We start from the raw sequence: 9579 nt of genomic DNA, 5'->3' as shown, positions 1-9579 counted from the left end.
AATATATCAAGATATGTCAATTCAGAGTCACAAAATCTAATCAAGGTATCAAAATATCAAAATGATAAAATCTAAATCTAAATCTAAATCTAACTTGAGCTAAGATGCTCAAGGGTTCCAGACATGCATCATTATATATTAGATGCTCAAGGCTCATTTTTCTAAACCTAAAAAATTTAATAAAAAATGTTAAAAAGATGCAATGTTTTCCACCCCCAACTTAAAGATTGAACATTGTCCTCAATGTTTAAAATATGCAAATGAGTTCAAGAACAAAAAGTAAGGAATGTAGAGAGAAACTTCCTTGGTTTTTAGGATTGCTCATTCTTTCGCTTGTGAGAAATTCTTTGTTTTTGTTTTTCTTTGAGTTTTCCTTTTATTTTGGATTTTCCTTTTTCTTCTTGAGATGACCTACAAAGAAAAGGAATAATCAATTATTCTTTTATTTGAAATGCAAAAAGAAGAAAAAAATGGAGAAAAAAGGGAGAAAGAAATGCAAAATGAAAAGAAAAAGAAAATTTGTCCTGTTGTTGCAAATTTTTACTGTCACTTGCTCAACGTTAGTGAAGAAGGGGATCACTTGGATGAGAGATTATTCAAACGCAAGTCCAACTGAACTTGGTTTACATGCCCTTTGTTGTAAACTTTAAGCCTGTGCCCGTTCACCTTGAAAGTTTTCCTGTTTCAAGACTTTTAATTTCAACTCCACCATAAGAGAAAACATTAGTAATTTCAACAGGACCTAACCATTTGAACTTAAGTTTTTCAAGCATCAATTGTACTTTGGAATTGTAAAGCAATACTTTTTGTCCTATTTTGAAGTCCTTTCTTATAAAACCTTTATCATGAGCAAATTTGGTTTTCTTTTTATAAATCTTGGAGTTTTCATAAGCATTACATCTCAATTCTTCTAATTTTTGCAATTCTAGAAATCTTTCCTCTCCAGCTTGAGCTAGATTCAAATTACATTGTTTTACCACCCAATATGCCTTGTGTTCGACCTCTACGGGAAGATGGCATGTTTTGCCATATACAATTCTATACGGGTTTGATCCTATAGATGTCTTAAAAATGGTTCAATAAGCCCAAAGTGCATCATTAAGACGGGAGCTCCAATCTATTCTTTTTAAGTTGACCGTCTTTTCTAAAATTCTTTTCACTTCTCTATAGGAAATTTCTACTTGGCCATTTGTTTGAGGATGATATGGGGTTGCAACTCGATGGTGTACTCCGTATTTCTTCAATAATACCTTTATAGCTCTATTGCAAAAATGTGTTCCCTAGTCACTTATAATTGCTCTAGGAATCTCAAATCTACAAAATATGTTATTTTTGAGAAATTTTGAAATAATAGAAGAATCATTTGTTCTAGTGGGGATTGCCTCAACACACTTGGAAACCTAATCTACCTCAAGCAAAATGTACAGATAGCCAAACGAAGAAGGGAATGTACCCATGAAATCTAAACCCCAAACATAAAATATTTCTCATACAAGAATGGAATTAAGTGGCATTTCGTTTCTTTTTTACAAAGATCAAAATTTTTTAGATTTATCACAAGATTTTCAATATACATAAGACTTGGTGAACAAAGAATTCCAAAATAAGTCTTGAGTCTAAAATTTTTTTAGCAATTCGTTTTGGACTAAAATGACCTCTGCATGCGTGTTCGTGACAAAACAACAAAAAAAAAAACTCAAACTCTTTGTCTGGAACATATCTCCTAATTATTTGATCTGAACAAGATTCCCATAAAATAGGAGGATCCCATACAAAATATTTAGAGTCACTTTTGAGTTTAGACTTTCTAGATGAAGACATGTGAAAGGGAAACTTACCAGTCACAAGGTAATTTACCATGTTGGCATACCACTATAGGAAAGTAGATACCTTAAAAAGGTGTCATCAGGAAAATTTTCTCTGATTGGAATTAATTTCTTTTCTTGCACGATTTGGCTTAGATAATCGGCTACTGAATTCTCTAATCCTTTTTTGTCTTTGATGGTTAAGTCGAACTATTGCAAAAGAAGGATCCACCTTATAAGTCTGGGTTTGGATTCTTTCTTCGTCATAAGGTATCTAAGAGCAGTGTGATCAGTGTAAACAATGATTGGAAAACCAAGTATGTAAGATATAAATTTATCTAAAACAAAAATAATGGAAAGAAATTCCTTTTATGTGGTGGAATAATTGATTTGAGTTGAGTTGAGAATCCTTGATGCGAAATAGATCACATGACACTTCTTGTCAACTCTCTGTCCCAATACTGCCCTAACTGCTAGGTTGCTAACATTGCACATGATCTCGAATGGCAAGTCCCATCGTGGTGGTTGGAGAATTGGAGTTGAAGTCAACTTCTCCTTAAGCTTGTCAAAGGCTTCCTTTCATTCATCGTTGAAATCAAATATGACATCTTTTTTAAGTAGGCTAGACAGAGTGTTGGGATTGGTGTCCTAAATCTCTTGTAATCTCGTAGTTTGTAAACTTTGTATAAACATATTGTTGTTAATAAAATAAGTGTTATTTTATTCAATCCAATATACTAAGATCCGAAGTTATTTCATGTAATTTAAATAAGTATGTAGAGACATACAAGTGGATCTTGTTTAACTAATAACCTAAACGATCTGTAGTAGATGGATAAAGCTGGGTACCTTATCCTTGTGACACTACGGATACGACCCGCTTTGTAGGTGTTACAAGTGCTGTAAAGTGCTATAAATGATTTGATCCTGATCATTCAGTGGAGACATGTCAACAGGGGTATCCTATACAAAGAGTTTGTATAAGACTGGACCATGAAATGATTAGTCTCTTTATATAACATCGTTAATAATAGAGACTTACATTTCACTAAGATGACCATAGGTGACATGACCTGAATCCTGAGTGATGAACTCCTGCTCATGAAGCCACCCTTTGATTTGTATGGGTGAGAGTGGCCAGATTACCAACTCAACAAGCCTACCATTTTGGGGATTCGTCTGACTGAGGAACTGGGAACACAGCTACACAAGACGAAATTCACTCCTTCCCCGATGTAGAGGGAAGTAGATAAATTATTCCCTTAAGGGCTGATTTTGGGGCTTTAGCATAGTGACCACACCCTCTCCTGGTCCAAGAGGGACTTGGTCATAGTTGGACTATGACTTATTGTTCATTAGAGGGATCAATGGTACTTAAGAAGTTAGATATATCTATAGGGGAAAAATGGTAATTTTGGTCCAGCTGTACTTACGAGCAATTTATGAAGGGTCATCGCGCTGTTGATTGGTTATATCCAATGGACACATAAATTTATCTGTAGTACGAAGAATGAAACTGTCGTTCTTTAGTAGAATGACTGGCAGTTAACGCATGTTGGGTAATTTAATTGAAGAGTTTAATTAATTATCTGAGTACCGTTGGAGCTTCAATCTACAGGTCCATAAAGTCCCCTCTATAGCTCAATGGGGATTTAATCGAGAATTTTTTTTTGATTAATTTGAAGTGTTCAAATTAATTGAGTGATATAATTAATTAAATTAATTATATATGCGATATAATTAATATAATATATTTGATACATTAAAATATAAAGTAATATTAGAGGAATTCGAATATGATTCAAATACTAATTATACGAATGAGATTCATGTAATTAAATTTAATATAAATATGATTTATAGTAAATACCATAGATAAGTTGAGAGGAATTAAATATTTGAATATGATTCAAATATTAATTATATGAATGAGATTCATATAAGTAAATGTAATATAAATGTGATTTATATTAAATGTCATGCATTATTGAGAGAAAATACATCTGTAGGCTATATTGTATTTGATATAATATGTAACTATAGATTATGTGTTATATGAGATATAACATATAGTTTATATACATATATTAAGATTGTTATTATATGCATAATTATTATTAATTTAATTTTTTTAAAATTAATATTAATTAATTAAAGGGAGGGAGTTAGAAATTTTTCCCCCATTTTCTCTCAGTCAATTACGTGGGTTGTGTGAGAGAAGAAGAAGATTAATTGAAAAAAAAAAGATCAGTTCTCTCTGGGAAAAACTTATAAAGAAGAAAAGTTGCTCTCCTCATTCTTTTCCTCTCCATCTCCTTCCCTCTTCCAAAGCCCTAAGGTAGAGCCCTCTTCCACAATCCCTAAGGAGAATACAGGAGGCTCTGGTTGGTAGTGTCCCATTTGGAGAAGGAGATTCGTTCGTGACTTGTTCGAGGGATTCTTGAAGAAAGTGTTCTTCAAAGGTAAGGGTTTCTGAAACCCTAAGTTTTCTTTTAGCGTATAGTATGCTATAATTTATGTAAATGCATATCTTGTTCTTGTTTATCTATAAAACTTGTATTCAATGAAAAATGAAAATTTGGACGATCTTACTTTCGCTCGAAGTTCTCTCCAATTAGAGTTCCTTCATAGAGGGAGATAAATTTTGGAAAAATCCTTAATGAACCTCTTGGAGAATCTTGCACTACAAAGAAAAGATCGCACTTCCCTAATGTTTTAAGGATAGGGAAGGTTAGCAATGATATTTATTTTTGCTTTATCTACTTCTATGCCTTTTGATGACACAAGATGTCCTAAAACAATTCCATGAGAAGCCATGAAGTGGCATTTTTCATAATTCAGAACTAAATTGGTTTCTATACATCTTTTTAAAATCAAACTCAAATTATCTAAACAATCTTCAAAAGAATTCCCATACACAGTGAAATCATCCATATTTCCATGCACTTTTCTACGTAGTCGGAGAAAATACTCATCATACATCGTTGAAACGTACTTAGGGCATTGCATAGCCAAAATGGCATTCTCCTAAACGCATATGTACCGTAAGTGCATGTAAACGTGGTCTTTTCTTGATCATCTTGTGTTATTGGTATTTGATAGAATCTTGAAAATCCATCGAGAAAACAAAAATACGGTTTCTTGACGAGTCATTCAACCATTTGGTCAATGAAAGAAATAGGAAAATGATCATTTTTTGTTACCTCATTTAGCTTTCTGAAACTATGTACATTCTCCAACCATTTTGTATTCTTATTGGAATTATCTCACATTTTTCATTTTTGATAATGGTCATTCCAGTTTTCTTTGGTACCACATGTATTGGACTTACCCATTGGCTATCTGAAATTGGGTATATTATTCCGGATTCAAAGAGTTTGATGATTTCCTTATGAACTATTTCTTTCATTGTTGGATTAAGTCTTCTTTGAGGTTGGACGGTGGCCTTGGCTCCGTCTTCTAGAACAATTCTATGCATACAAAGGCAAGGGCTTATCCCCTTGATATCATCCAAAGTCCAGCTGATTGCTTTTTTGTAGATCTTTAATGTTTCCACTAATGTGCGTTCTTGAGAAGACGTGAGTTCTTTAGAAATGATAACTGGAAAGGCTGTTACATCTCTAAGGAAGACATACTTGAGGTGCGAAGGGAGAGCCTTAAGCTCAATCCCTTGTACCATTATTTTCTCCTCTTCTTCTTGTTCTTTCCTTTTGAAGTCACCTTTCCTCACGGTCAATGTCTACAATCAAATCACAAAGTACACTCCGAGAGGAGCGGGTCATTCACAAAAGGAAATTTAATCACGCAAACTATTTTTGGGTTTATTATTTCTCTCTCTCTCTTTTTTTTTTTGGAATTCAAAATTCAAATTAGCCAATTAATCAGTGCCCCAAATGTGGTGCTAATTTGTTCGGGATAAAATTGGTGTCGTTAATTCAATTTAACCCAAGAGAAATGAAATTTATAATGCTCAAATAACAACTAAAAACTAACACGTAGTTATAACGGAAGTAAGAGGTTTATCCATCAGGAACCTCTATTAATTGGCAAGATTTGACTTTTGAATTCCAAATTGTAACAAATGGAGGGGGGAGAGGGGGGTTGTTTGTTTTAAAGAAACTAACTAAAATCAAAATAAAAGCAATTGCAACAAGAATTATAACACAAACATTTTTTTTTTTACAGTAAAGATTCAATAGAGAGAGATGCTTGGAAAATCTTTGTTAACTAGGTTTTATTCTATCATTGATCTTGAACAAATACATGAAAATTCAACGTCCCATAATCCAATAGAGTAAAAATCCTAAAGACTCGATTAGCTAATTAACATGTATCATACCAATAAACCCTAATCTAAGTAAAAAACACTTCAATTCAGCAAATTCATGTTCTTTTCTTAAATTGCTTTAGAAACTAGGGTTCTCGTGATTATGACATTCAAGAAACACATTAGAGTAAATTTCAAGAACGATTTGATTGAATGCTCTCAATTAAGAAATTCAAGAATTAATTTCGGAAGCAAAGTCCTAATTAAAACAAGAAATCTTAATTTTTTGCAACCTATCTTACTATTGTGTAATAGTGCCAAGCAAGATTTGCATACAAGAAATTAATAAAATTCAAGAATCCATTGAAGAATTGATACAAAAAATTGGCATCAACTATTTTCCATTAATTTCTATTCAAATTCAACACAAGAACATTCAAGAATGCAAAAAATTCAAGAAAGTTACACAAAAAAATCTCAAGAAATTAATCCTAGATTAAGGATTTCCATTACTTACCTAGCCATAAATTGGAGAAATCTTGAAAGAATCCATTGAAGAATTGATACAAAAAATGAAGAAATTCACAAAAATACTTGTGAATGTTACAAGAAATCCCTCAAGACAAAATAATTTCGTGGGTTTTTCTCTCTAAGTTTGTTCTAAATTTTCCTCTCTCTCAGAAAATATCATTAGTATTATTATTATTATTTTACTTCTGGAAAATTGAAGGATTATATAAGTTGAGGGTCGCAACGTTGCGATTCTGCCTTGTTTTGCAACATTTTGATGCATTCTGTCTTACAGCATTGAGCTAGCATTGGACCATGTTATAATGAGAGCGTTGTGACGCTCCGAGTGGTGCTGAAGCATGTTAAATTGGTTCGATTGAGGGGTAGAATGGTAATTTTCCAACTTATTTTCTTCTTAGTTGTTTCTTTTTGCCTAATTTGACTCCGTTTAGCTTGAAACTACTTGTAATGACTCTAAATGTGTCGGATTGGATTTTTACCTATAAAATAGATGTTTTAAGCAAACAAATAATATAGAATTGAGGGATTTAATACTAAAAGAATAATTCTTTCCAAGATCTATCAATACTACGATCAAAACTTATGGCTTTTATCAAAATGTTGATGAGCCTTGTGTTTGCCAGAGAATCATCAAAAGTTCAATAGCTTTTCTAGTGCTATATGTAGATGATATGCTACTCATTAGGAATGATGTAGGTTTACTGACTGAAATTAAGAATTGGCTAGCAACCCAATTCCAAATGAAAGATTTGGAAGATGTGCAGTTTGCTGTAGGCATTATGATCTTTAGAGATCGAAAGAACAAAATGCTAGCCCTATCTCAGGCATCATATATTGACAAAATGTTTGTCAAATTTTCAATGCAAAACTCCAAGAGAGGTTTATTCCTTTTTAGGGATGGAGTTATATTGTCAAAAGAACAATGTCCAAAGACACCAAAAAAGGTTAAGGAAATGAGACGGATCCCCTATGCATTGGCTGTTGGCAGCCTGATATATGCAATGTTATGTACTAAACCTGACATCTGCTATGAACTTGGGGATAGTCAATAGCTATCAGTCTAATCTAGGATATGATCACTAAACCACTCTTAAGAACATCCCCAAGTATCTATGGAGAACGAGTGACTACATGCTCGTGTATGGTTCTAAAGATTTGATCGTTATAAGATACACATACTCTGATTTTTAGACTAATAAGGATTCTAAGAAATCCACAATAGGATTAGTGTTTACTCTAAACAGAGGAGCAGTAGTCAATAGGAGCACTAAATAAGGGTCCATTGCTAACTCCACTATAGAGGCTGAGTACGTAGCGGCTTGTGAAGCTGCTAAGCAAGATATGTGGCTCAGGAAATTTCTGACTGATCTGGAAGTGGTTCCAGACATGTCAAAGCCCATCACCTTTTATTGTGATAATAGTGGTGTTGTGGCTAATTCCTGAGAGCCTCAGAGTCACAAGCGTGAGAAGCATATAGAGCAGAAGTATCATTTTATGCAAGAGATTGTGCATCGAGGGGACGTGATCGTCACATAGATAGCTTCAGAGTATAACGTTACTGATCTATTTACAAAGGCCCTCACGGCTAAGGTGTTTAAGGGTCACCTATAGAGTATGGGTCTACGGGACAAGCCACATATAGTCTGGAGCAAGTGGGAGATTTTGTATTGGGCGTGTGTTATGCACTAGTTTATTGATTTGTGTACTTGTATATTGTATACCTCACTAGCTTTAACCTAAGTGGGAGATTGTTGGGGTTGATGCCCTAAGTCTCGTAGGGTTCTGTAGTTTGTAACTGTATTGTACAAATATTTTACAAACATTTTATATATTTAATAAAATATGAGATGTTTTCTTTGACATTTAGTAGCGTTAAACACACAAACTAATAAACTAACATCCAAAGTTATCATCTATAGCTTAAACATGTATCTAGAGACATACAGGTGGATCGTGTTTAAGTGATAACTTAAATGATCTATAGTAGATGGATGAGGCTTGATACCTTATCATGGTGACACTATGAGTACAATCCGCTTTGTAGATATTGCAATTATTGTAAAGTACTACAAATGATTTGATCCTGATCATTCATGTAGAGACATGTGAGCGGAGGTATTCTATACAAAGGAGTTTGTATAAGACCGGACCACAAAATGACTAGTCACATTATATAACGTCGTTCATAATTGAGACTTACATTTCACTAGGATGACCATAGGTGACATGACCTAAATATTGAGTGAGTTGTGAACTCCTATTTATGAGGACAGTCTTTTGATTTGTATGGGTAAGAGTGGTCAGATTGCCGACTCAACAAGCTTACCATTTTGGGGATTCATCTGATTGGGGAGCTGGGAACACAACTACACAAGACGAAATTCACTCATTGCCCAACGTCAGAATAAGTAGATAAATTGCTCCCTTACGAGCTGATTTCGGGGTTTGAGTAAGGTGGCACCACACCTTCTCCTAGCTCGAGAGGGGTATGATCATAGTTGGACTATGACTTATGGTTTATTAGAGGATCAGTGGTACTTAAAGAGTTAGATGTAACTACAGAAGTAAAATGGTAATTTTGACCTAGTTGTACTTACGAGCAATTTGTGAACGGTCATCGCATTGTTGATTGGTTATATCCAATGAACACAGAAATATATCTGTAGTGTGAAGAGTGCAACTGTCGGTCTTTAGTAAAGTGCGCGACAGTTAATGGATGTTGAATAATTAATTAAACTTTAATTAATTGTTCAAGTACAATTGAAGCTTCAAGCTACAGGTCCATGGTGTCCCCTTTGTAGCTCAATAGGGAATAAATGAGAATCAATTTTGGATTAATTTGAATTGTTCAAATTAATTGAGGGAATTAATTATATGTGATATAATTAATTTAATTTAATTATATATGATATAATCGTTATAATGTATTTGATACATTATAATATAAAGTTTATTTGAGAAGAAATAAATATTTGA

The sequence above is a fragment of the Benincasa hispida genome, chromosome 9 (genome assembly GCF_009727055.1).
Source record: "Benincasa hispida cultivar B227 chromosome 9, ASM972705v1, whole genome shotgun sequence".
Classification (NCBI taxonomy): domain Eukaryota; kingdom Viridiplantae; phylum Streptophyta; class Magnoliopsida; order Cucurbitales; family Cucurbitaceae; genus Benincasa; species Benincasa hispida.
This window is presented reverse-complemented; position numbering follows the sequence as displayed.